Source organism: Athene cunicularia (genome assembly GCF_003259725.1).
Source record: "Athene cunicularia isolate RWA chromosome 3 unlocalized genomic scaffold, athCun1 chr3_part1, whole genome shotgun sequence".
Taxonomy (NCBI): Eukaryota; Metazoa; Chordata; class Aves; order Strigiformes; family Strigidae; genus Athene; species Athene cunicularia.
The window spans coordinates 52783934-52810647 of record NW_020799097.1 but is presented as its reverse complement, the minus strand read 5'-3'; the positions used below and the strand labels follow the sequence as shown (position 1 = coordinate 52810647).

Here is a 26714-nt window from a genome sequence, read left to right as displayed (position 1 = left end):
GACTAGATTCTTCACACACACCTCACAGTGTTGATTACATGGCTAAATTTAGTCAGAAACATATACTTCTTTTGGAGGAGAGGCTGGGAGTGTGAACTATAGCTTGTGCTGTTCAGCACTGAAGTTGTCAATAGTTTTATCTGACGTAGTGTAATTTTTTGTAGAGTTTCAGAAAGCCGTGTTTTTTCAGCCCCTTTCTATGTGAAAAAAATGGCAAATTAACATATTTTCTAGCACTGAGTTGTTAGGAAAGACCAACAACTGCAATAAAGGAATTTTTCTTTTTCTTTATTAGTTTATTTTGAGGGCATTTCTGAAAGAATTGATAATTTAGACTCATTTTAACATGATGCTTAAAATTGATTGTTAATTTCTCATTGTCACAGTAATTACCCCAAAAAGTGGAAACTTCACAATGAATATCCATGCTTATTGTAGGTCGTGGACATATGTATATATGGATGCATTTGTTACTTATGGTACATAAAATTCTTATAGAAATTATTTCAATGTGTTTCTATACAATCAAATTTAACAGTGATAGTCCAATAAAGAAGCCTTAAAAATTAAAGAAAGCACTTGAAGAATTGAAATCTAGGTTTATCTTAATTCTAATAGTACTGTAGACCAATTTAGGTGATATGGAGTGAACTGAGTCTATCTCCTTTTTCTTCTCTAGCCGAATTATTTACTTAAGTTCCAGTCAATTACATCTATGTAATTCCATTTCAGGCTTAATCTAAAGACAGTGGGGTGGCCCAGCATTATCTTGGGGTTTAATTTTGCCTTCAGAATCTTTATTACTGGTGATGATGTGTGAAAAGGAAAGAGCACAGCTTGGCTTTCAGAAGCTAGGGTGAGTTTGGCTGATGTTTAGGAATAATAACAAAGCCTTTGTAAACTGGTCACAGATAATGAGGAAGTCCCTATAAAACAATAAAATCTAAATTATTGTACTTTAGAATGTAATCCCAGTTTAACTTGTAAGTGTGTCAGAGTTTGTGTTGCAAAATGATTATAAAATACTTATTTACATGCTAAAAGAGTTTATGGTTGCAAAGAGCAGAATCATACTAGACAAAACACGTGTCAAGCATTACATTTTTATCACTGAATTTAGTGGTAAGATCTCGACTGAGAATTAGATCCACCATGAATAATTTGTGGCAGGCTTTCTTCTAGCAAAAGATGAATGATTTTTTCTAAGAAAAGTATTAATCCTTAAACTAAATTTAAAGTTCTACTCTACTGAGGCTGGACCAACATATTTTATGTCCACTTAAATAACCCCCTTAGCTACTGGGAGGACACTGCAGTTGATGTTGATGTTAGTTAGGTGTGATTTTATTGGATCCTCACAGATCTTCTTAAAAAATGCAAACAAAAAGTTGATCAGCTGTCCTGAAAACAAAATGCCCAACTGTCACCAGTCTTCTGAAAAAAATGTGTTGTTTAGCTGCATGGTGTTCCTTAAGATTTATAAAGATAAATATGCCAAAGTTAAATTAACCTCTTGATATCCCTCTAAAGACTTTATAGTAGATGTGTCCTATAGAGCCAGGACAGAAAAAGTGCATGCCTTCCTCAAAATCTACCGGTTTGTAAAGCAATTCCATTACTGACTTCATGTTCTGTCCCTGTGAGTCCTGTGTACTGACCACCTCTCCTTTCTATTCCAGGTACTTTTATAGTCCACTACTCACTTTTTGTTTGGTTGTTGTTTTGGTTTTTTTTTTTTCCCTATAGGTTTGCTTCTTATTGTTTCCTGTGCCAGGTCTCTACTTTTCATTGGTTTTTGTGATTTCCTATACATTCTGTCCCGCCATTTCTTCCCAGACCCTCTTTTCCAAACTAATATTCCCAGTGTGTCTGTTTTACTGTTTCCCTCATATCAAGATTCATCAGACCCCTTCTCATGTACCTAGAGCTAGAGCTTTGGATCCCCATGGCCAGCCATGCTGGATCCTCTGTTTTTCTTGGTTCCATGGAGGGTGCAATTTCTACCTGTGCTAAATGTTCTCCTCTCTCTTATGGCTCTGGCAGCTTCTTCTTCCTCTCTCCTCTCCTTTGTAATCTTATTTTCCTTTCTGAAAGATATATCTTCTAGAGCATCAGCCTATAAAAATCTATTGGGAAGATGGTTAGAGCCAAGGTGGCAGGATTGTTTTGCTTCAAGATACTAATTTGCGTTAACAGCTCTACTCTTTGAGCTGCAGGTAATTGGAAAGGTGCTTGTAGTTGCTGAGGTAAATAGATGGCAAAGGGTTAATATATGATATGTTTTTTTCTTTTAATGTTTTCCACTTTTTTTTTTTCTATGAAAAATCAGTACATTTCTGCCCCTTTAATATTTCTGGGAATTTGGACCATGCATCATATGAATATGCAGAAGTGTTATGGACAAAGAAATGTACCAGGCTCAACCAGAGTGTCTTATAAGTATGGTTCGTCAGTAAGCCAAGGTGTATCTTCCTGTCTGCCTTCCTCCATTCATGCGTAAGCAAGTGAGTAAAGGAATAGGATGTTGTTCTTATAGGTAATTTTGTTTATACACTGAAGATTAATTCTGACAAATGGATTTATGAAGCTTGCTCGGATTACTGTCTCACTTTCGATGAGCAAGCCTCTTTTTCCATTTATTGTTGGTTTTTATCTTGTGATGGTTATATATATAGTAGGATTGAAATTAATTTCACCTAACTTTCAACATCTACAGTGTTTCAGTTAGATGGCCTTTGTAGTTGAAGAAAAGAAAGACATTTTTAGGGTATGATTCATCTGACCTGTTTCAAATGTCTACTTTATGAATAGATGAAACATACCATACAAGTACCTCCACTAACTGCAAAGAAAACCTAGAGGGACTAGATCAAATGTGAACCTCTTATTGTTGTATTTACATTTACTCAAATTAAGAATCTCATTTTAGTGATTGGAATTAGTTAATGACATCCACTTCTGTACAGAGTTGGTATACAAATAATTTTTATCACATAAACCTTAAGTTGAGAACATGTTTCTTCTCTTTGGTTTGGCAGGAAGGGACACTTAAAGATTATCTAGTCCAACTCCCCTGCAAAGGGCAGGGACATCTTTCACTAGATTAGACTACACAAATCTCCATCCAATCTGACCTTGAACACTTCTAGGAATGGGGTATCCACAACTTCTCTGGGCAACCTTTCCAGTGCCTCACCACCTTCACAGTAAAGAATTTCTTCCTTATATCTAATCTAAATCTACCCTCTTTCAATTTAAAACGTTATGCCTTGTCCTGTCACTACAGGCTCTGGTAAGAAGTCTTTCTCATAAGCCCCGTTTAAATATTGAAAGGCCACAATACAGTCTCCCTGGACTCTTCTCCAGACAGAACAACTCCCAAGTTCTCACTCTTTCTTCATCAGAGACATGTTCCAGCCCCTTGATCATTGTCATGGTTCTTCTCTGGACCCACTCTAAGAGGTCCATGTCTTTCCCATACTGAGGACCCCAGAGCTGGACACAGGACTCAAGGTGGGGTCTTACCAGAGTGGAGTAGAGGAGAAGAATCACCTCCCTCAACCTGCTGGCCACACTTCTTTTTATGCAGCCCCAGATACAATTGGCTTTCTTGTACAGTTTTGAACATTGTCGTCCATGCCTTTTCCCACAAATGAACCCTACCTTCAGAGACAATACATTGTGGTGGAGGGGGTGGGAAAAAAATAGAAAAAGAGTGACAGGATAAAGCAGAAGGACAGTTGTAGGAATTGCTTAAAATTCAGAGTATAATTTATAATTATATCTTGCAAATAAAATTTAATAAACCAAAGCTGAAATAATTTCCAATGTGTCTTACTAAAACAAGCAGACCTTAAAAAATAGTTTTCTAACAGTTTCTTTACTTAGAACATGTTTGCCCTTAAAACAATTTGCTGACATAGCTGGGCTAGGGAGGGGTGAGATGTTTACACCATTATGACTGACATAAGTATGATAGCAGCTCCCTGGATGTAGAAATGTTTCTAAAATGGCAAAAAAAGCAGTTTTGCAAGTACAGCTTATTCTATTCCTGGAATGAAACTCCTTTGCTTTTGCTCTATCTCCATGGTTAGGATTCATCAGTGTAACCGTAGTATAAAGCTTTTTCAGCAAACCCTTGTAAATCTAGAGAAGGCCTTCTGCCCTTCAGAAGAATCAGCCTTTTATATTCTTGCTTTTTGGTAACGTTATGAATCACCTCCAATGAGCAACCTTTTTCTTAAGTGACCACATAAAAATATCTGCATGCCGTCTTTAGAACAAATTCATTTGACTTGTTGAGGACATTTTCTTCTATACAGCTAATTTATACAGGTCCCTCGAGTGGTCACTTATCAGATATGTATATTTGTTCCATAACAATGTGTTGTCAAGCTGAATGTGTGCCAAAATGTTACAACTTCCCCTCTTCCTTTCTGCCAAACAGTATTAAACTACTTAATAATTTCTGACATACTGTGTTTTGTCACTATGTATGACCTGAATGTATCCAGACATACGTTATACAGAGCCTTTATCCCTTCCTTTTCAGTGGGTGGGAGAAAGTCAATTACTTACCAGGACACTGCCATGTTTAATTCTTGAAGGTGTTTAACTCCGGAATATAGTAGGATTTGCATATTCAAGACATTCATTTTATGCTATCCAGGCAATACCTGTTTCTGTAACCTTCTGTAAAGTTCACAGACATTCTACATAGTGTTGAGGGAGGAAAGTGTATGCTGCTCTGTGCACTGGAGAAGATGTGGGTCAACACCTCTCACAGCAGCACATTTCTCACACTGTTTTGAGTACATCTGTTTTCACTAGAGTTAGAGCACAGTGGCATTGCTGAGCATTACGATCTTGTCAGCTCAGGGAAAGTAAACCGATGTAACCAAGGATGGGGGTTTAAATGTTTTAAGTCTACAGGTCTAAATCCAATGTATAAATTCCCTCATTTTAATAGCTTTAAGGTTGTAGCTTTGTGTTTTGGTTTGTTGGGTTGGGGTTTGTGTTTTTTTCAATTTAAACAGAAAATTAAAGACTACGAGAAAAACCCAAAGCATCTGTTCTTACTCCACCATGAGAGCATTCATATGAAGAGATATACCTATATAACTTGTATGTTGTAAGTAAAATGAACTGTGTTCAGACAAGCCTTTTGAAAGGAATATTTTGTGGTTTATCAAGCTTTCCCTGCTCTGCTGAGTGTGGCAAGGCTGTGCTGCTGTACTCAGGGGGATCCTGATTTGCTCTGTGTTAGCATAATACCCTATTAGAGATGTGGCTATACCAGAATTTCCTGTGCGTGAAGTTTGTCTCAATGACTGCCTTTACTCTGTCAGTCCAACAAATATCTCTGCTGGAAAACAAACTTCTTAGTTTTAACTTATTTACAGGCTGTCTATAACAAAACAGTAAACCTGCTCCCAGCTGCTTGGACTCTCTCTTCTCCTAGATTACACTGTCTCCTCAATTACTCCAGCATGACAATTTACTGCTCTCTACATTAAGTCTATAAATATTACCCAGGCTAAGGTAAGAGCAAGGGATGTGGTTCTGTGGGACAGAAATGTAACACTATGTCAGAAACATGACCTGAAATTTCCCTAGGATTCATGCATTTCAGCTAAGCTTTTGGTGGACCACAGCATGAGGTGAAGTGCAAACTCAGTGTGATGAGAGTGTAGCCTAGTAAAAACCAAATGAGATATTATTCAGTTGTGTATAATAGATTTTATGAGAGGTGCGCAGAAAATCTCATTGTCTTCCAAGCCCTTAATGGTGTTTGCTCTTATTACTAAATATTGCAAAATTCCTTTGAGGTATCTCTAATACATAACCAACATAACATCACATGCATTATCCCAGAGATTCCTCATAACCTGCTACCCCTGTTCTTTTACCTTATGTTTTCTCTCTGAGTTAACTCTTTCATAGGCACATCAGGAGAAACAAATTTATTACACTCTATCATGTTAGGTTACTGATAACTGTCAAGTGCTGTGTCATTTAGGTTAAACAGTGTAATCCACACTATTACTGTTACAAGCCAGGGTCCAAAGAGTGAAGAACAAGTTCCTGCACATATTGAAGGTTTCTTTAGATAATGAAAATGGCAGGAACTAGAAATATGCCATGCAATTTATGCTGATTCAACTGGAAGGTTTAATTACCTCTAATTTTGTTATACTGTAGAGCAGCCATTGGAAGAAATATCTGCTGTGTTGCTGTTGGCTAGAAGAGCTGACCAAACCAACATAAGTTATTGCAAACAAGGTTCTTTGTGGCACCTGGGGCTCTTTAATTAGCCAGGAGACTGAACTCTAATGAGAACAAATCACTAGAGGAGAGAGCTTTCTGATTTTTCTTGCTTCTTGCTCAATGAGAATATGGTGAATAAAAGATAGTATGAGGTAAAAGTTCAGATAGGAGCTTGGGATTTTTTCCCTAATAGTAGGAACAATTTTTTGTTTTGTTTTCTTTCTTTTTCTGTTATCTCTGTGACACTGGAACCTTCAGACCAGAGGGCAGTGAGATGGCAGCTGGGTTATTCCTGGTACAGGGGTAAAAACCTTACAGTGCTTCTGTTCCACATTTGTGACTGCCCCATTGAGTAGTGTGTGTGTGAGAAGTCCCTCACCAGCTTCCAAGGCAGAGTGAAACAGGCTGTTTCAGCAGCTTAAACTGATAGTCTCAACTAAGATGATTTTATAGGCAGAGGACTAGGATGCAGTTGTATGAATTGCGCTGTTGGCTCCACAGTGGGAGTAGAATCTTTGGCCAAAGTTGAAAAAGCAACAGAAAGAAACAGGGTGCTTGGGTGGCTCTACAGAGCCCATCAGGTAATGTTTCTTCCAAGTATGCTTTATGTCTGAGTTATGGACTAGTTCTGTCTCCTTTGGTTAGCACTTGGTAGACATGAAACATCAAAAATATGTGTAAGAAGAACCAGTCCCACATGCCAGTCATTTAGGAAAGTATTAAACAAAGACTTATTTCAGCCACCAGCACGCTAGTCTACAATTAGTGAAAGAGGGAGAGCAATCTTCCAGCAGCATCTCTGAGTTAGGTTTCTAACAAAATAAGATCAAAAGAGCTTTTAAAATACTATAATGACATATTTTTCAGCCACTACCCCAGTACAAATAATTATATGAAATACAGAGTAAGGACACCATAATGAGCCCAACAATTAATCAAAAAAAGCCTACTTTGCATCCTCTGTGTGCATCCTAGCCATATAGGTTAGGTAAAACAGTGCTGTTCAGGTAATTTCCTCTGCAATACATATTTGCAACTCAGCTGTACAGAAGATCTCTGTGCCTGAGGCAGCATGACTTCAAAATCCCTCTTTGTATAACTTTCATCTTTAAAATAGTATTTCAGTGCCAATAGCCAAGAAGCTTCCCCCTTGGAGGATCAGAAACAGTTGTACTCTTCTGCAAGTTCAAGGACTTCAGCTTTAGCTCACTCCATTGAAAGGGCAAGAGAAAAAAGTCATTATTCCTTCAGCATGCTTAACAAAAAATAAGTCCTCTGTGGAAAAACATAAAGACACAGAAGGCAAAGGTGAGCACTGGAACAACGAACTGCCTAGTGATGGAGAAGATCAGGTTCAAGCCCATCTAAGGAACCTGGTGGTGCACAAGTCCATGGAACCTGATGGGATGCATCCATGGGTCCTAAGGGAACTGGCAGATGAAGTGGCTCACCCACTATCCACTGTATTTGAGAAGCTGTGACAGTCCAGCGAAGCTCCTGCTGACTGGAAGTAGAGAAACACAACTCCCCGTTTTAAAAAGGAAAAAAAAAGACCTGAGAAAGTACAAGCCAGTCAGTCTCACCTCTGTGCCTGGCAAGGTCATCTGGCAGGAAAATACACTAGGGCACATGGAAAATAAGGAGATGCCTGGTGGCAGCCAATGTGGCTTCACTAAGAGCAGATTGTGCCTGACAAATTTGGTGGTCTTATATGATGGGATTAACATTGCTAATGGATAGGGGAAAAGAAAGTGATGTCACCTACGTGGACTTGTGTGAAACACGTGACACTGTCCTGCATGACAACCTTGTCTCTAAATTAGAGAGAGATGGATCTGATGGATGGATTCCTCAGTGGATAAGAAAAGGGCTGGATGCTCACACTCAAATTGTCGCAACAGCTCAAGGTGTTCCTCAGGGCTTGGTACTGGGACTGGTGCTGTTAAACATCTTTGTTGGTGACATGGACAGGGGGCTTGAGTGCACTCTCAGTGAGTTTGACAATGACATTGAGCTGTGTGGCGTGGTTAACATGCTGGAGGGAAAGGATGCCATCCAGACAGGCTGGAGAGATGGGCCTGTGCAAATCTCATGGAGTTCAACAAGGCCAAGTACAAGGTCCTGCACATGGATTGAGGCAGTCCCAAGAACAAATACAAGCTGGGCTAAGAGTGGATTGAGAGCAGCCCTGTGGAGAAAGACTTGAGGGTATTAGTGGATGGAAAACTGCCTATGACTCACAGACCAGAAAGTCAACTGTATCCTGGACTGCATCAAGAGAAGTGTGGCCAGCAGGTCAAGAAAGATGACTCTCTTCTACTGTACTCTCATGAGACCTCACCTGGAGTCCTGTGTCCAGCTCTGGGGCCCCCAACATGAGGACGTGGACCTGCTCTACTGGGTCCAGAGGAGGACCACAAAGATGATCAGGGGCTGGAGCACCTCCCTTATGAGGACAGGCTGAGAGAGTTGGGGTTGTCCAGCCTGGAGAAGGGACGGCTCCAAGGAGATCTTATAGCCTTCCAGTACTTAAAGGGGGCCTACAAGAAAGGTGGGGAAGGACACTTTATCAGGGAGTATAATGGCAGTACAAGAGATAACAGTCTTAAACTGAAAAATGGTAGAATTAAGTTAGATAAAGGAAGAAATTTTTTACAATTAAGGTTGTGAGACATTGGAACAGGCTACCCAGAGAAGTTTTGGCTGCCCCCTCTATGGAAGTGTTCAAGGCCAGGTCAGATGGGGCTTTGAGAAACCTGATCTAGTAGAAAATGTCCCTGCCCATGGCAGGGCGGTTGGAACTAGATAATTTTTAAGGTCCCTTCCCACCCAAACCATTCTATAATTCTGTGATTCTATGAATGATCTGGAGTAGTTAATCTGATGTACTTGATCAAGTTTTCTTCACGCTTTGAGAATGATTTGACCCAAAGTGATTAGATACAATTTGATTTCATTTTCTGTTTCAGAACTTCAGTCAGATAAGAAGGGTGACCTTACTGTTGGTTAAGGACCAGACCATTTCCACTGGTGAATAATTTAATTAGCTCTTTACCAGAAGTAATGCATCTGTAATATGGTTGCTTTGGTAGATCAAAACCTCATAAAAGACTAATTTTTTTCTTAAATATTTACTTTATAAATACATTAGTACCAATGTTCTGACATGGAATCTTGTTCCAGGTTTCTATGCCTGAAATTCAAATACAAACAATATTTAGTTATTCTAATATTTATCTAACATTTAATTAGCTGGAGTTTTACATAAGGAATGAATACATGAAAGTATTTGTATGAAACAAGTCACCCTAATTTACCTTTTATCAGTAATTATGAGCCAATGTTTTCCATTTTGGACTGTATGCAATGTGCTAGGTATTCACTGCTTGAGATTTGTACTTAGTTTTGACTGAAACCATGAATAAAATTAACTTAACTGATTTTGATTGTAGTAAGTATTTATCTGTATGACAAGACTATCAGAGACCAAGGCATAATTTGCAACACTTCCCAAGGTAGCACTTGTAAAAGAGCAAAGGTGTTGACTGACCCATTTTATTCCTTTTGGCCGACTTTTGTGAGGAAACTTGAAGAGTTGTGCCTACATTATGTTATTCTCACATATAGTTAATGGGTTCTCCACCACTGCAACAAGATAGACAAGAACTCCTTAAAAATCTCCAAATTCACTTAAAAGTCCAACTTTAAGTAGAATATTCAACTCAAAAGATGGAAGGTCAAGGAAACAAACTCCTTCTTTGTTTTGTCTTTTAAATAAAAGCGTAATAATTTGAAATACAATAGAGTAACTATTGTACAGACTCCATAATTTGTCTCTTATCTAAGTTTTTTTTAAAAAATATGAACATTATTGTGTATTCTTATAGATTCTTGTAGTCATTATTGACCACTGTGTTTTACTACTTCAGTGAAATGTCCTATAGAGCTATCAAGAAACTGTCTATTTTGGCAGACTCTCTATTCTCTCATTTTTAATTTGAATTTGAGTCTTAACAAAATTTGAAACAATTTCTCAGATTAAAGGAATTCTGAAAACTTGAGAGCACACAAACGTAAAAGTAGTTCAGCTTGAAAACAGGCTAGAGTAGTTTGCCTTTTACCAGTGTGAGTCAGCACTGTATGTACTGATTCCAAACCACATGGGCCTTGGATACACATGATGACCCAGTTTTAAAATGCATATTGTTGATTAGAATGGTCATTTCATTTTGATGACAGAATGAACAATACTGGACCACGTCCAGGCCCTTAAAACAGTTAATGGTTGTCCTCCTCCAACAGATGGCCACTATGTTTATTTTATAGGATAGTTTGGATCTGTGCAGCTTACCTGCATCACTGGTTTATTGCAACTAGTCGTGATACAGCTGCAAGAGCCACTTCCACAAGCAGATGACATGATGGTGTAATTCATAAAAATAATAATCAGCATGCAGTCAAACCACTGTAATGAAAGGATTAATTTCTAGTAACTTGAAGAAACTGTTGGAGTCAAAGAGGGTAGGTTATTACCAGTTGCTCATTCGCTGATGGTCTATTTTGTATTATAATAAATTTCGTAATTGTTGATAGAAAAAGTCATACACACATGCCTACTTCCATTTATCTTAATGGTACTGCAGCATTAGATTGCAGCATGAATGAAAAGCTGGTGTGTTTCAGTGCCTCGACAGCTTGTGGTGACCTTCAGAAGAAATGAAATGCTCTGTTGGCTAGGGAAACAATTGAGCTGAAACCAGTCAGGCGCAGTAAACTCAGAGATAGTCTTTCCAAATTAAAAGCTGTTAGCAGCAGCTCAAAACAAGGCAAAAAAGTGAGAATATAACACCTTGCTGCAAGGTGATTTTATGTGCAGATTGAAACGGGAAAAAAAGGTAAAGTTCAGATCCAAAGGAATTCCCATTAACTTGCAGAGTTTGGAGATTAGATTGAACATTACCATCCAAAGGTAGCTGATGTATGAACACACTGTAGAAGCCATACCTGTTGAAAAGCACTGAGATGAATTTAGGCTACTGACCTTTTAGCACATTAGGGCATGAAATAAATCACTGGCTGCAAGTAGTAAATTTGCTACAATCAAAATGCTTTCCAAATACTTCTAGTCGTAGGGTTTTGCAGTCAAGAGTACTACATATCTTGAATAACCTTTTAATATTGCGATTATGCCTGAGTATTATGGACCCAATCCTGTATTGTTACATACCCAAAATTTCTATTAATGTCAATGGGTATTTCAGAGGATAAGAAAGAAAAGGTCAGGCTTTAAATCAGCCAGAAATGTCCTCATAAATTAGTGGTTATTTACAAACTGATAAAGAGCCCAGATTAATCTCTAATAAATTTCCATAGCTGCAATGCTTAGAAATATATTATTCGATGTTAAAATACACTTCACCAGAATGTCTTTGTTTATTGCATAGGTGTTGCTTCATAGGTGGGTACCCTGGGGAGGCCAGCCCATGGAGTGGGAACTAACTAGATACTACTGCAAGACCCGGTCCATACTTCAAACACAACTTAACAGTGTTTCAGAAATAGATTTTGTACTCCTGTTTGTTGTGCCCTGCTGACACGGAAATTGTTGTGTTTTCATCTGTTCTAGCAACACAGCTGTAACAAGAAGTCACTTCAAGTGCAGATAATGCTTTCATCTTCCTTCTGTCCATTCCAGAGCCTTTGTATGGATAATATACAAGTGCTTACACAGTTTTAAAGGAAAAGAGAGTATTGATTGCATATTGAGAGACTTGTATTTGGGGGAAGGAAGTATATCTTCTGTCCTTGTGCATTTTCCTGGCTCTAGTGACACTTAAGCATGTTTCTGTTTGCAGAAGAAATAATAGTGTAATCCATACAGTACATATTTACCTGTAGATGTCAAAGTGCATTCCTCAAGGTGGCAAAAGCTTAATTCTTTCCCCTGATAATGGGGGTATACAGAGCATTGACTGGTCAAGCATGGGCTTTTTCAGAGGTCTACAGGAAATACTGTTGTCTTGAAAGCCTTGGAAGAGATAGGGAGCAGTGTTGTCTCACCACAGCAAGAGATAATTTTGATTTTTGTTACAGTCTTTTTGTGACGGGAATTGGAAAACTGTATGAAAGAAAACATAACTCTACTTTGTCAAACGCAAAGCTCCCTCACTTCATCAGGTCATTAGCATTTCCTGACCACAACAACCTTGCCATGGCCCTCTCCTTGTCTTGAGCATTGAATGGTCGCCTTTTCTTCCAGCTGACTGTTAGAGATTTTAACAGGTGCATGTTCAGCTTTCAATAAAAGTAGTTAATTTATGGAGTGCTGGGCAGGGTCCTTTATGTTAAAGATCTCAACAAATAATAGAAATCAAGTAATTATCAAATTATTTTTATAGATTGTTTTTTTCCCATAGTGTCTGAAGGATCTACTAGTCACACCTGACTTGTGCTGTTACATCTTTAGTACATTTTCCCATCCCTGAAATAAGCATTCAAGGTATATGCTTTTATACTGCTATGGGGAATGCTCTCTTGTGAGATTTTCAGGGAATAGCATGTAGGAAGTACTTTTCTGCACAAATGTCTTAGCAAAACCAAAAAGTTGAAATTTTGGGGTTTCCTTCAATTCTGAGGTTGTACTAGCATCTAAAGAGACAAGAAGTCAGACACCATACACTGGTTGCTTCTTAATAAATACATACATACATACATAAAGCTCTGTGAGTTGAATTCAGTCTCCTGGTTTGACAACATTAAGGATAATATGAATGATCACATGTGCCCTGAGATTTGTCTGTAATTCCTGGTAGTCTTGCTTGTAGTTGAAGTGCCATCTTTGTATCTATTTTTTAACTGACTACCAGCCTGTGTATGAACAACTCTTTAAATGACTTCTCAAATTTACAAAATCTGTTCATAAATCTCCTTCCTTTGGCTTTCTTTTAAGTTTGACTTACACTATGTCCACAGAAAAATTAAATACAAAACCATCATGCACCTGCACTCTCAACATATTGCTGGAGTTGAAAGCTTTGTACAGTTTACTTGGGTCTCTGCATAATGCCCTCTTTGGCAAAGATTTTCAGATAGTATGTCCCATTCATACAGTGTTCTCAGAATTTGTGGAAGTACAGAGTGGGAGGATTTGGGAGGATGCTGTGATAATAGTTGACCTTGCATGCAGTGATCAAGGACATAAATAAGTTACAAGAATTGTAAGGTACACAGAAAAGGCAACACAAAAGAAGAGGGGGAAAGTTAAAAGAAAAAGAGGCACTGGAAAGGTAAAAACTGAAGAACTTTCACATTGAGTATGATCTCCGAACTTGTATATGCCTTTTATTTGAAGATAACTTTTACAGGGATCAAGGAAGACTTTTTTCATCCTAGCCTCATCTTCTGTTACTGCTTTTTTGTCTCCAGTAGTCTTCTCATCTTTTATTTTGCTTCTTTTTTTTTTTTTTTTTTTTTTTTTTTTAGCTTTTGGGGATATTTCTGAAGCTGTGTGTAACATGATCCTCTCACATTTGCCTGTCGAATTTGGTAGCCTGTGCACTATCAAAGATAACCAGATGTTACCAGATTACCAGATGTTGCTTTTAGGTAAGTATACCATTACAGGGAAAGCAAGGGTATCTGTAAATTTTCAGAAATATTTGTATCATTATCTAGCAATCAGTGAGAGAGAAAGAAGTGATGACCTGTCAGGGGGTCATGTGTCACTCTTACTGAAGAAAATATTTATGCTCATATTGTCCTCACAAACAGTAGTATTGGTAGTTAAATAGCATTTATTGGATGAGCCTGCAGGATTTGCAATAGAAAAGAGAGGCAACACTCTCCACGTTATCTGGTTTCTCTTAAGCATGTTGACAGGTATTCTCCTTAAGAACACAGGGTACAGGCAATAAAAAAAGTTCCACAAACTGTGACATAGGTAAATACAAACTGAAAGTCCACTAAATATTCAAAAGAACATTTCTCCCAAACATTTGTGTCAATCATCCGTGATTTTTTTCTCACATTGAGAATGTCAAAACTATTAACAACAGCTGGAAAAACAACACCTGAATAAGAACTCCAATGTCTTCTGCATGTCCAGCCTGAAGTATCTCTAAAAATCCAGTTTTTTGTAAAGTCCTGAGCATCAGTTTAGAAATTGATAGAATCAATTTCTTGATGTGTGTTGGTTTGGGAAAAGAAAAATTTAAGTACATAAATTGTTAGGGCTTAAAAATTTGCCTGTAGACATTTCTGTAATATTATGTATGCTATAATCTTGAATAGTTTTCTAAAGATGATCACCACTAACATGAAGGCTGACGCTGTCTTTGGTCTTGCACATGTGCAGTAAGTGAATTACATGATGCATTACAGTCCATGCTCCAAGGGGACATTAAATGCATATAATATGCGAAGGAGAGCTGTCCATTTGCACTGAAGATCTGGAAATAAGAAATCAGTAGTGAAAAGTCAAGTAGCTAAATTAAAATCGAGGGCCTTTGCTTTACTGGGTTGACTGTACAATATTTGCTCTTGGAAGTAAAGCGTGGCTGGCCCATTTAACATTGAGAAAGGAAACATGGAATTCCTTTTTTAGCACAAGCCAAGGAACTATGGTGAAACAGTTGGTAGAAGTCAGTCTACAAAAAACTGGAGGAGCAGAAAGGCTTCATTTAGTCCCTTTGTCATTAAATAGTGGCATTCCAAGCAAAAACCATCCACTTTCAGCCAAGAGCAATCCTTCACTTCAGAAGAAGAGAACAAGAAGACGTTGTCGTCTTCAATTCTGTCAGCCAGAACCTTTTCTCAAAGCTTCCCAAGTCCTTCCCAGAGCCACCCCTGCCTATTGCTCATCCTCCCATTGACTTATTTTCCATGATATTATTTCTAGTCAGTCTTTGCAGCTCAGATGTGACCTTTGAAGCTCTAACTTATGATGGTAGAGAGCTAATTTATTTATTTTTCATTTCCAGTTGTTTAAGCTGTGTCTCTGTTTTAGATGCAGTAGTTAAAACCCTAAATTTTTCTGAATCCAAAATGAGCAGTGGGCAGCATCTGAAAGGGTTCTAAATATGTAAAGAAAATTGAATTCATCATTTAGCAGCACTAATTAAAATTTTTGTTTGTTCAGTGCCTTCATTGTTTATTTTAATATCAATATTTTATTAGGCATTGAGAAAAAAACTGCAGTTCTTGGTAAAATGCAAATTCACTTTTGTTGCTTTAAATAAAAATGCAAATTCCTTCTTCCCACTTATCTCTTCAATAAGAGAACACAGCAGTAAAGAAGGAAACAATTATTTCTACCACCTGCATTTCCTTCTCTAGCCTTGGCCACACAGGAAAGTTACATAGATATAAACCAAAAAGATTAATTAAAATGACCTTGCTAAATAGCTGAAAATCTGTGTGTGGACACTGTTTTCATTTTACTAGTGTCTTTTATGGGTCAGCTGGGACTAGATTTATGAATGAAATCACCCCTTCACTGGTATAAAGCTGTGGACATACGCTCACAGACACAGAGGTCAAAGCATAAACGAAATCACTCCACAGTAACTTTATGCAAAACAACAAAAATTTTTTCTCATACTAGCCCTCATCTAGGACAGTGTGTATGCCCACCCATTTGGGAAGCTGCTTCAGTTTGAAGCTCTTCAGAGTGAAGATGTCATCCCTTGTCAAAAATTAATATATCAATATGCTTGAGGGTTATGGAATATGTCCATAATGCAGCTACAGAGACAATTTCAATGTAACATGGAGGCACAGATCTAGGATTAAACTGTGTAGACTACTACTAAATTGCATTTGTAGTGGCAACATAAAACTTGAGATAGAGTAATTTACCCTACTTGTGTGAACTATTTAGACATACTGTTTTTTAATGTCCATGCAGGTGTCTATCACAGTATAACTATCAGCTTTGACATATTAAAAACTGACTGAGTGACAATATGTTACCAGGCATCAGTGACTCCATGATAACTCTGCATTGTGCATGCTTCATTTCCTCATGATAAATGCAAGGTGTTTGATATGAGTTACCCTTTGTAAGGAAGGTAAGCTTCCTGACATGTACAGAGGATGCTGCAGAGTAAGATAATGCGTAAAAACATTGGAGCAGCTGATTCTTAGGACTACATTTGTGTGTTAAAGCTTTATGCCATATTGAAATCCAATTTAAGTTAAATCAGTGCAATTCTGCCCTCCAGACAGGACATTAAGTTTAGTGTATTAGTACACACCAAAAACTATATTGGTACAAGCTATGATTTAAACAGTCACCCAGTGTAAATGGGCATATATTAGTTCAATCCCGTAAGGAAAGGGAGTAAGTCACACCAGTCTAAGGCCAAATTTGCATTACAGGTTCTACGAGCATAGCTATATTACCCCAAAAACTGACAGTGCACACTCTGGTTGACACACGTATAGGAGTAAAAGCACTTAAAAGCATGTAAAGAAGCAGTTAATCCAAGAATATTAAGCTTTTGCCAGCAGTAGTCTACATTTTAGTCTACATGTTTCTGGTCACTCTAGATATATAACACCCTTAAGCACAACAGTAATGAAGGCAGATGCACTAGTTCAAAAGCCAGGAAAAAAAAAAAAAATGATAGCGTATGTTACTCTATTCAAGGAGATGGCTTAAACTGTACCTGCAAAGAAAGCTATTTTATCAGAATGATCCATTTCTATTCTACAAAGGAGTGGCTAGTGTAATTCTATCAGTGTAGCTCTTATCACCAAACCTGTTAAGTGCACCCAGGCTCTAAAGATAACTTATTTATCATAGGAAGAGGATAACTCAAGATAACTTATTTATCATTGGAAGAGGAAAGGTGTGCTGGAGTAAAGTATACCGACTGAAGTACAGTTTTGCTGATTTGTCTTCTCAAGAGAAGTATTTTGCTTGTCATATTCCAGCACAAAGTACTCTTACAGTGACCCTGACCTTAGAAGACTTTTTACCTGTCTGGTCGTATCAGGACTTATACCAATATATCACTCTCACTGAAAAAGTTAAAGTAATAACTGCAGTGGCTATGCAAAGTAGTATAAAATAATTCTCTGTCGAGATCAATATTTAGGCTGCAAATATTTTTCTTCATAAGTTGTGGCTGAATTTTTTTCTAGGTTATCACGTGTTCTGCCCTGATGTCTAGCTTCCCATGTCATATAGACTATTTGTAACTTGGTTTTACTGGAATAAATAAAGATTTTACTTTGATGAGATTGGAGCTTCTGATCTCATCTGCTGTATCCTCCTTTGCCTGAGGTCATACCCAAGTTCTCTGTTTTAGGTATTCCAAATTTATATTCAGATTACCTGCAGCACAAATTTCACACAGACATATTGACATATAGAGGTACAGTACAGAGAAAACTAAAATTAGTTGGGTTTTTTAACTTTTCTTTTTTTAAAGAGAGTAACCTACAGGTTTAATTTAATTACAGTGGTTGAAGAAAATGCTCAAAGCAAACCTGTCTCTTCAGACACATATTTAATTTGGGATTTTAGCAAGAACTTGCACTTCTGTGTATTTCTTCCTCATTTCTATCCAAGATTTATCAGCTATTGCTTTCATCAGCACATCTTCTCAGGAGTCCTGACCTTCACTGTTTTTTCCTGCACTTAAGGGTGCCAGACTAATCTAACAATGTTATTACTTCAAGTAACTTTTACTCAGCTTTTCTGGAAGATGAACTTTATCTCAGTTCTCACATTTATCAAGTTCCAAAGAGAGACATCTTCTGTCTTCACAATGAAACAGACAGTCAGGACTCTCTAGGTAATCTGTCTTGTTGAAAATATTCATCTGATACAATGATTCCCTGATCTTGACATTTCTAATCCATACCTGAGATGTATGTGTAATTGACTGTGTAACATTGAAGAGTTACTATATTTTCATGTACATACATCCCATATCTCAGAAAACCTACACTCCAACAAAATCATTGGCAATTGAAGTTATGCTTACCTTTTCATAACCTGTGCAAAATTAGAAGTGCAGATGAGGTACTTTTTTGAAAGAGGGAGGACTCAGGAGTAGGAGTCATCTTCTTTTCCTCCTTTCAGTTCAGATGCATGAAAATGCTATACTTGCCAGCCACCATTACTTGAGTATTTGGTAATACAGATTAGCATTGTCCACATGATGTTAAGGGGATCACAACAAGGGTAAATTTAATATTTTTGATAAATGCAAGAACTGTTTGTACTGTGATATTCTTAAGAACTATTTATAGATAGTAAAATTTTTTTACACAACTAGTCTTCATTTGAGTTTTGAGTTGAGTGGGTAGCTTTCTCTCCCTGGAAGGAAGTATGGAAAATGGGGAAGAATGAGTTCGTTACAACAATTAATACCATTCATTCAAAATTTAACCAATACTGTTATTTATTTTTCTTTAAAATGCTGGGGAAGTCTAGTCCTTTTTTTCTTTTTTTCTTATTTTTTTTTTCTCCTTTTTTTTTTTTTTTTTTTTTTTTTTTTTTTTTTTTTTTTTTTTTTTTAATATAAAGTGATTTTATAGAATCTCACCCAGTGGGGCTTTGCATCCTAACCTAAAGCAATTGTAATAGACTTGTCAGTTGGGGAGTCCCAAAGTGTAAACCAATAGTTTTAATTGTGGTCATTCTATCTACTTTTAGGTAGTGACTTTAAGGATCTATTGTTAAAATAAAAAAGATAAAACAAGAAGAAAATGTTACTTGTTCCAAAGTTAGCAATGATATGAATAGCTTAAGTACTCTAGACAGAAATTCACTATAACATCATTCATAGTTTCATATTTCGTAACTGAAGCAAGTCATTACAGGCTTTGAAAGCTGATTAAAACACTTCAGAAAGAAATGTATACAGATCTATGCAAAAATAAGGGAAGTTTTTAACCTTGTGCAACATAAAAAGGAACTTTTCCCTGATGCTGAACCATATTTATTTGGGGTTACTGTCATCTCTTCTTGAGGTTTTAGAGATAGGCTGCAACTGGAACATTCTAGATGTTACTGACCAGTAGTTTGGACAGAGTAAAGAATACTTTTCTGTGTAAGTCTTGTTCATGTATCTAACCCTTGACTGTTCATGACACCAAGAAGAAATGTTTTCCCACCCACAGGTAAGTAGAGATCATTAGACTTCTCTGCACTGTGTAGTATGAGTCCTGTAGTATGATTAACTGGGCATGTCATACACATTCAACTCTCTCTTATTGCTAGGGTTTTGAGGAACTGTGACAGCCTAGTTTCTTGTTTTGCCCACAACAGATTAATCACCTGCAGATCAAAAACAATTCGGTCCAGTCAAAATATTAGGTTCCAAACTGGCAAATGGATGACATTTAATGAGCTGTGATAGTCAGACTCGATGATCAAATCTTATTTCTGGCATTAAATTGCCTGAAATCAATGACACATGAGGAAGCAGTGACAGTGAAGTGAGTTAGACTACTTTCCATAAAACAATGCAGGTCTCATACACTGTCCAGAATCCCTCAATTCAAGGATAGAAAATATAGGCTACTTAAACCATGTGCAAATTAAATGCTATGATTTTTAATTCATAGTTCCATAGAATTCAAAGTTCCATAGAATTAAACTGCAGCATACTTCATGTGAGCAGAGTTAAAGGTAAAACATAAGCTTTAATCTCTTAGGAATGTTTTTAACAGTCCAGAGAACTTAATGTTATCAGTTTCCCTCAGCTGTTTTTGCTCAACCAAATGCTTAACATGGTTTTGGCCATACAAGTCAATTTTGTACTAATGGCAATGTGGAGACGTAAGTGCCCTTTAATTATAGGGCACCGTGATATTAGTATTGTAAAAAGCCAAGATGCCACTGATAGGAAGAATTTTGTAAGGCTACATTAGCTGTGAAAAAAAATGATTTATCTGAATGTACTGACTGTCTGTAAGATCATCCTTTGGAGTCTTAAACCAATGTCTCCCAGTTGTGACTGAAAGCAAATGTGTGAAAATGTAGTAATAACAACCTGTTAAAAACAAGGGCAGCTTTTTGTGAATTGCAAAACTGAAGATAATTGCATAGAAATCAGGGATCAGATAGCTAGAATTTTAGCAAATCCTATATGAATATTGCAGTTATTTTTATGGTATCCTTAATTGAAAGGAAACTTCGTTGCTTTAGAGAGAGACCAGCCTATTTCAAGCTGCAACATTAAATTGTTTCTGAAGCTGCAGGCAGTATTTAATTTACCTCCCTACTCTACTGTACAGTTCACATTGTTCAAGGAATTCAGGGAAGGCACAGGGGAACAAACCAAATAGTTAAGAGGCTAAAGAAGACAGTGTTTCCTTATGGACACTATTACTCAGCCGTGTGAAGGACAGAAATTAACTGGTAGATGAGTTCAAGGGTGTTCTCACGCTCTGAGCCTCAGCAAGCCTACCTTGTTTCTTCCCATGACAGGGACCCGTCATTATGCTAACAGCGTTACTGCTGTCATGCAGTAAGCACTCGGCAGGGGAGCTTTGTTCCAGGAGGATATAGGACTTGCACAACTCTCTGAGAGTTATAACAAGCAAAGCTGTTTATGTTTTTAATAGTACCTACTTATGCTTTCACCAAAGCTCTTACTTCATAATTAGCAAATCAGCGATTAGACAGCTATCAATCCTTTCTCCTGTCAGCATAAGACCACTCTAACACGCGCTGTGCAGACCAATCAACTTCTTGTTTACGCGCTGTTCACACAGTGGTAACTTCTCACAGTTCAGTACTTTTCCACAGTTTAGTGTTGCAGCTGTCCGTTGTTTTTCCCTGCCACCTTGGCACAACTCAGCAGTTTCTTATCTTTCTCCCAAGGCCTGTTTTTCATCAAAGCCTTGCTGCTCTTCAGGGGCTGTGCGGGGCTGACAGGTCGATGCCTCCCACAGAGCTTCTCTTGAACTTCTCAAAACCCACAAGATAGTCTCCCATTAACAAAACAGCTTGATTTGGTGGCTGTGTAAATTCTCATATATGACAGTCAAAGATTCCTGTAGTTCTGCTACAGTAATAGTCAATGACTTAATTTCTAGTTAAGATTTTGATGGTACCACTTTGTACAATGACCATTGCACACAATAAATTCTCATTTCTTTTAACATATCCTAAAATAACCTCAAAATTAAGCTCTAGATTGCTAGGTGTTTTCACTCTGCTGGAAAATACTTAATTGTAGAGGGAAGATAATTAACAATGGAGTCCATAAGGACTGCCAAATATTGGAAATGTGTTTCTTTGAATGAAGGAGAGGTATTTAATTAGAACACAGTAGCAGTTTCTTTTGAGGTACTGTTTTGACATGTGATTTGTCCTGTCATTAAAATCTGAAGAGGAGGCTAGAAATCTGTGCATCTCAGTTACTGCACTTGTACGTAAATACCAGCTCAGACACTTACACATACAGTTACATTGTACAGAGAGATATACAGACAAATATGCACACACAAAACACCCCTATACAGAAGAGTGGCATTCTGAGAAATGCCAGAATTACGGCGTTTATGACATCTTCATTCAGTTCCCCAGGGTGTGTATCAGGACACAAGGGTCACACAGTGACAGACTGCTTTCTGTGCACTCTTCTAGTGCACAGAAGAGCATCATATGCAACTGCATAATGTAGTTCTTTGTCCTTATGGTTTAATATGTCTTTATACAGTATTAACTGTGTACTAGCTGGGCTTATTCTGAAAACAGTGCTGCATTTTTCCTTGTGTTTTTCCCTACTCAGGTGATCACTACCATTTTGTCTGACGGATCCATATGACGGATTAATACTTTTTCTTCACAATGTCCTGTAAGGTTTTAAGTATTCCAATTTACAGGTTGAAAAGTGATTTATATGGAGATGAAAATTAAAAATTTCCACTGATTTTGGAAGTCCAGCCTGAGATGTTGAAGACCTAGGTCTTTTGCAACATTATATAGCAGTTTAAGTAATCAAAACTCGGCAATTTTTGCACTTGCAATTGTCAGAATTTCTGCAAATCTGATACCAGGAGAATAATGAACAAATGAGCAGAGATTACTCAGATTTAAACAACTCTTACAGCATTATATACAAATTCTGTTAATTCATCATATCTCCAGAGTGGTTTACCATAAAAATATGTTCTGTTCCAGTTCTGAAAACATTTGCCTTATCACTAAGCACTTTCCATCTCCCGGAGGAGGTTAAGCTAAAGCTCCTGCAGCAATATTTTCTCTACTGCATGTTCCCGAGTCATTCGTACAGCACATCTGTCAACAAACCAGACAAGACTCTTATTAAAAAAGAAAACAGAAATAAAATTTAAAGATAATATGTCGCATCCTTCAAAAATTGATCTTATTTCAAAAATTGATCTACAGCATCATACAGATATCTGAGTGTACCTCAGCAGAGCTGAGATACTCCAGATTCCCTTCTTACTTGAGGAAGTAGTTACATATATCAGATAGTGAGAACACTGTAGTACTGTAGAACTGATAGGAAGTGAGTTGTTATGATCAATATGGATCGGCATTACAGGAGAAACAAGTACAGATTGGCAGGTGATTTCACAGGTACTTTGACAGCAATTTCAAGCTTTTCCCCCAGACTTCTGGATCCTATTCCCTAGACAATCTCAGCTGCTTGCTCCTCATCCAGCTTGTTACTTTCGTACATTGATTTATTCTCATTTCTTATCATATTGTGAAATGTTATTCTCAGACCCTCTCCAGTAGCATTCTACCTTACCACTTTCCTTTTAGCCATCTCTTCACCCACCTAGTCTGTTTTTCATATATCATTTTGCCCTTTCTTTTTCCTCAGCATCTGCAGCTTTTAGATTGTCTTGGCCATCCCATTCCAACTTTTTTATCCTGTTCTTTATCTTAACTTCTTGGTCTTCTAGCCCCACATCTGCTTCATCCTTGGCTTTTGAGGTATTCTTGCTGAGTATACCTCCAAAACCCATTGGGGCCCAGTAAATCCTAGTCATTTTATGGATGCAAGTATGAAACCCTCTCCTCATCCTGTCCCCATCTTCTACCCTCCTGGCTGAAATGTCCTGCTGACAACCTCTTGTTCCATGCCCACATCATTTGCTCGGGCTTCCTTCCCACCTCCAAACCTTCCTCTTCGTTTACAGCTCCCCCTCTATAAGCATCATACCTAATTCTTGTCTCCTTGCCGTTTGAGCTGGGTGTCTTGTCCCCACCAGGAGGAAAGCTGCCTGAGATGCCAGCTCCCTGTGCTCACTTCACAGGATCAGATGGGCACTTCGGGTGGTCCATACAGCAGTCCAGAGTTGGTACATGCCTACTGAGAACGGGATCTTCAAGAAAAAGTTCAGCTACAAAAACCTAACCTACTAAATATAAAAGTCTCGATTTTTTTTTTTTTTTTTTTTTTTTTTTTTTTTTTTTTTTTTTTTTTTTTTTTGTTCCCATGAAAATATATGCTTGTATGTAGAAAAGGTAAAAGACATATTTTTGTCGCAAAGGTCATATCTGTACAAGATTTGGGGGTCTTGCTTTGAAATCTATAATGAGTTGTCCACACAAGTGTGGGCTGTTTTTTTTACTATTTGTTTGTTTGGGTTTGGGTTTTTTTAGCATTATTGTTTCCCAAGTCACTTTCTTTGAAATGGCTGAAATTTACCAAAATATTGCAGTCTGAGCCAGATGTTTAGGATTAATTCTCTAAGCCCCTATTATTCAAATTTGGAAAGGTTGCGAACAACTGAAATTAAGATTTTATGATGTAAAGTATTAGACAACTTTACATGTTCTGTAAGTTCAGAATATCACCTGATTAATAGCTGTAGAGTTAATGAGTACGTGGAAGACATAAAATGAATCGATCAGCTCTCTGTGGACTCTTTTGAATGGCTTAGTAGCTTTGGCACAAATTTATAATATGCTGTTGCATTTTGAAATGCTGTACATGAGAGAAGACTGGGGCAATGATCCTACCCCACTTATAATATTGTTCTTTCTTTCTTTCTTTCTTTCTTTCTTTCTTTCTTTCTTTCTTTCTTTCTTTCTTTCTTTCTTTCTTTCTTTCTTTCTTTCTTTCTTTCTTTTCTCTCTCTCTCCTTCACTCTTTCTCTCTCTCTTCTTCACTCTTTCTCTCTCTCTTTTTCTCTTTCCCTTTGGCATCTAATACCCCAAGAGTGGTATTCAGGCTTTTTGGATTTATGAATCTGTTTCCTTTTGGCTTTTATTCCTGCAGTCTCTAACTTAGTAAGTTAACTCTGTTTCAGTAAGCAGGAATATGATACTGCAAATGGAAGCCTGTTTTTTTAAGTAAGATATAAACAATGTAAAAAATGGGTCTCAAGGAAGCTTACACAGTTCTAAAATCTGGATAATGTTTATTTTTTAATCACCTAATTTATCATTAATGTCTAACTTATTTTTGTGCTGATGTTCTTAATATTTAAAAGGATATTAAATTGCATCCATTATTTATGTGGAAGAAGTCCAAATTTATAGCTGGATTATTTGGCATTCATATATGCTTCTTAAATATCTAGCACTCCTGAAACTGTCTTACAAATTCAAAGGAACCTCAAGGGACCAGATCTGTTTCATTTGCAAAATAATCATAGAATATCTCAAGTTGGAAGAGTCTCTTGAGGATCACTGAGTCCAACTCCCTGCTTTTCACATGACTACCTTAAAGTAAACCATATGACTAGGAGCGTTTTTCAGATGCTTCTTGAACTCTGACAGGCTTGGTGCCGCTTCCCTGTGGAGCCTGTTCCAGTGACCAACCACACTCTCAGTGAAGAACCTTTTCCTCGTGTCCAGTCTGAACTTCTCTTGATGCAGCTTCATTCCATTTCCTTGTGTCCAAATACATAAAGTGATTATGTAAAGGTTCGGTCTCTAGAGAAACAATCAAGCTGGAAAAGAATTAGCTTTTCAAACAAGTCACTCTTCTGTGCTTCATAAACTCCTGTATGAGAACTGCGAAATATGGAGTGTATGTCCAGATTAGCTCAAATCTCTTCAGGTGAAACACTGAAATGGCTAACTCTGTCTTACTCTATTGTGGCTATTCTGAGTATTTCAAGAATGGATATCCAGGAGTTTCCAAAATAGCTTGATTTTTCAAGAACTGCTTGTCTCCTCTTGGAGCCTGTATTTCAGCTCCAAGCTACCCAGTATTACATTTAACAATTGCAGTGGAGTCAGCTCTGTAAAGCTGGCTTTTTGACAATATATACCAAATTGTCCACTTAATTACAGTTTCTACAATTTAATACTACTGACATATGTCAAGTACAAATTAATGTGGATATTCAAGTTCAAAGTGTTTATGTTTTTTTGCTTTAGGATGAATTAGGGATTGCTTTATGACTTTAATATCCCTTCGGTAAAAGGAACAGTAATGGAAAAACAGTTCATTATAGCATATTTTTGCTATTTCAGACAAAAATACATAAATAATTATTTTTTAAAATTTTGAAAATATATTAGTAATATAGCTATAACCAAATACTGACAGTATATAAGAACACTTCACCAACTGATAGAAAACAAGACTATAGCACCCCAACTCCCAAGCTCAGATAAGCTATGCACAAGATGACAGGCTCATGTCTAATCTGTTCTTAGAAACCTTCACCGCATAAGACTTCACAACCTCTCTAAGCAGTCTAATCTGCTGCCTGTCTACACTGTTCACAAGTCTAAACTAATGCCTGAACTAAGCCTGTAGTTTTTTCTTGCTCCTATTCTGTCAAGAGAATATCACATGTAAGATGTGTCCCATCTCCCTGTCAACTTGCACCTTTTTGGAATCAAAACTCAGTTCTGCTTAGGATTCTTATGTTTTTCTGACTAAATTCAAAGATTGAATTTTACCATTAAAATAACTTGTTCATAAAACAATTAATTGTTCCATTGACTTAATTATGTTAAAATGTCCTAAAATATTAATCAATAGAAGATAATTCCTAATAAAAATGTTTATTTATGTTTTTATTTATAACAACTACCCATAACTTTCCAAGATTTGTCCTTTTTAGTACAAGTGTACGCCACTGTTCATTCTTCAAACTACCTTTCATGGTATATTTGAAGAGAAATGTTGCTTTCGCTGTTGCAGAGTAGTAACAAGGATTCCTTCTTCCTACCTGATGCTATAGGGCTGTTGAAAAAAGCACACCAATAAATGGTAGTCATCACAAAACTGGATTTCTAGTTAACCTGTGCAACCAAAGAACACTAGTGCATTGTTTCAAACCTAGCATATTATACTGTAAAATACCTATCATGAGACAATATGAACTTCTTTAAAGATTTAAGTAATATACAACATGTATTTTCTTAGTTAAGCAGGTTTTCTGAGGGCTGACTGTGTATAAGTATATAAAATGGTAGTTAAAACATTTTTTCTTTATTTTACCGTCTTATGTGATTAGATTCTTAATGCAGGCCCATCTTT

General features: G+C 37.2%; 1 protein-coding gene across 1 annotated transcript in view; it reads left to right on the top strand.

Moving 5' to 3' along the window:
• The first annotated feature begins 12422 nt into the window (after positions 1-12422).
• The window catches only part of HS3ST5 (heparan sulfate-glucosamine 3-sulfotransferase 5), a 166385-nt gene continuing 152093 nt past the window's right edge, over positions 12423-26714 (top strand). The window contains exon 1 of the mRNA XM_026845995.1: positions 12423-12444. The gene's annotated coding sequence lies outside the window, so the exon portion shown is untranslated. The remainder of the gene's footprint in view (positions 12445-26714) is intronic.